Source organism: Coregonus clupeaformis, unplaced genomic scaffold (assembly GCF_020615455.1).
Source record: "Coregonus clupeaformis isolate EN_2021a unplaced genomic scaffold, ASM2061545v1 scaf0484, whole genome shotgun sequence".
Lineage (NCBI taxonomy): Eukaryota > Metazoa > Chordata > Actinopteri > Salmoniformes > Salmonidae > Coregonus > Coregonus clupeaformis.
Window position 1 is genome coordinate 225,001 of NW_025533939.1, and position 1,044 is coordinate 226,044.

The following is a 1,044-nucleotide window of genomic DNA, read 5'->3' on the forward strand; positions in this document are numbered from 1 at the left end:
GATGTCAAGTCTCGCACACCCAAATACCTCTCTGCAGCTGCCACCACAACCTCCATTTTCTTCGACTTACGTTCCATCCCTGCAGTACAATTAATAACCATAGCTATAAACGCTAAAAATCCAATCTTACTGAAACGTATATCACTTATTGGCCTATCCCTCTGTACTGGTACAGATCTACTACTCACACCACTCCTCTCAGGATCCCTCCCCCTTAACCCATCTTCCTCTACTTTCTTCACTGCCTCAGCATATGACAACTTCTGCACTACTCAAACCCTGGAAATTCAACCTGCATCGCTCACATGGGACATTTCTGATCCCCAGACCCATGGGCACCACTACAATTAACACATACCACTACTTTCCCCAAAGCTACACATTCCTTTGTCTCATGCCCTTCTGCACACTTCTCCCTCCTACACAATGCTGCCACATACCCATAAGCTTGACAAGAGCTTTTGTAAGAGGTAACAACGTAATGTATTTGGCACAAAAGCTCTTACAGGATAACTTATATATCCTAACATTACTTTGTAGGGCAAAGACTCAACATCAAAACTCAAAAGAACAGACAATGACTCTTCTGTTGAATGACTCGTATTAATTAACTTGAAGTCATTAGACGTTTACAAAGCAACGCATGAAGAACTGCTAAATGGCTTGGCTTGGCTTTGAACTTTGCTCCCTGGTTTGCTTTGAGAGAACATGCCGTCATGATAACCTCTACTTACAGTACTAATACCGAGCACATTCATCAAATCAAATCAAATCAAATTGTATTGGCCACATGCGCCGAATACAACAGGTGCAGACATTACAGTGAAATGCTTACTTACAGCCCTTAACCAACAGTGCATTTATTTTTAATAATAAACAACAACAAAAAAGTGTTGAGAAAAAAAGAGCAGAAGTAAAATAAAATAACAGTAGGGAGGCTATATATACAGGGGGGTACCGGTGTAGAGTCAATGTGCGGGGGCACCGGCTAGTTGAGGTAGTTGAAGTAATATGTACATGTGGGTAGAGTTAAAGTGACTATGC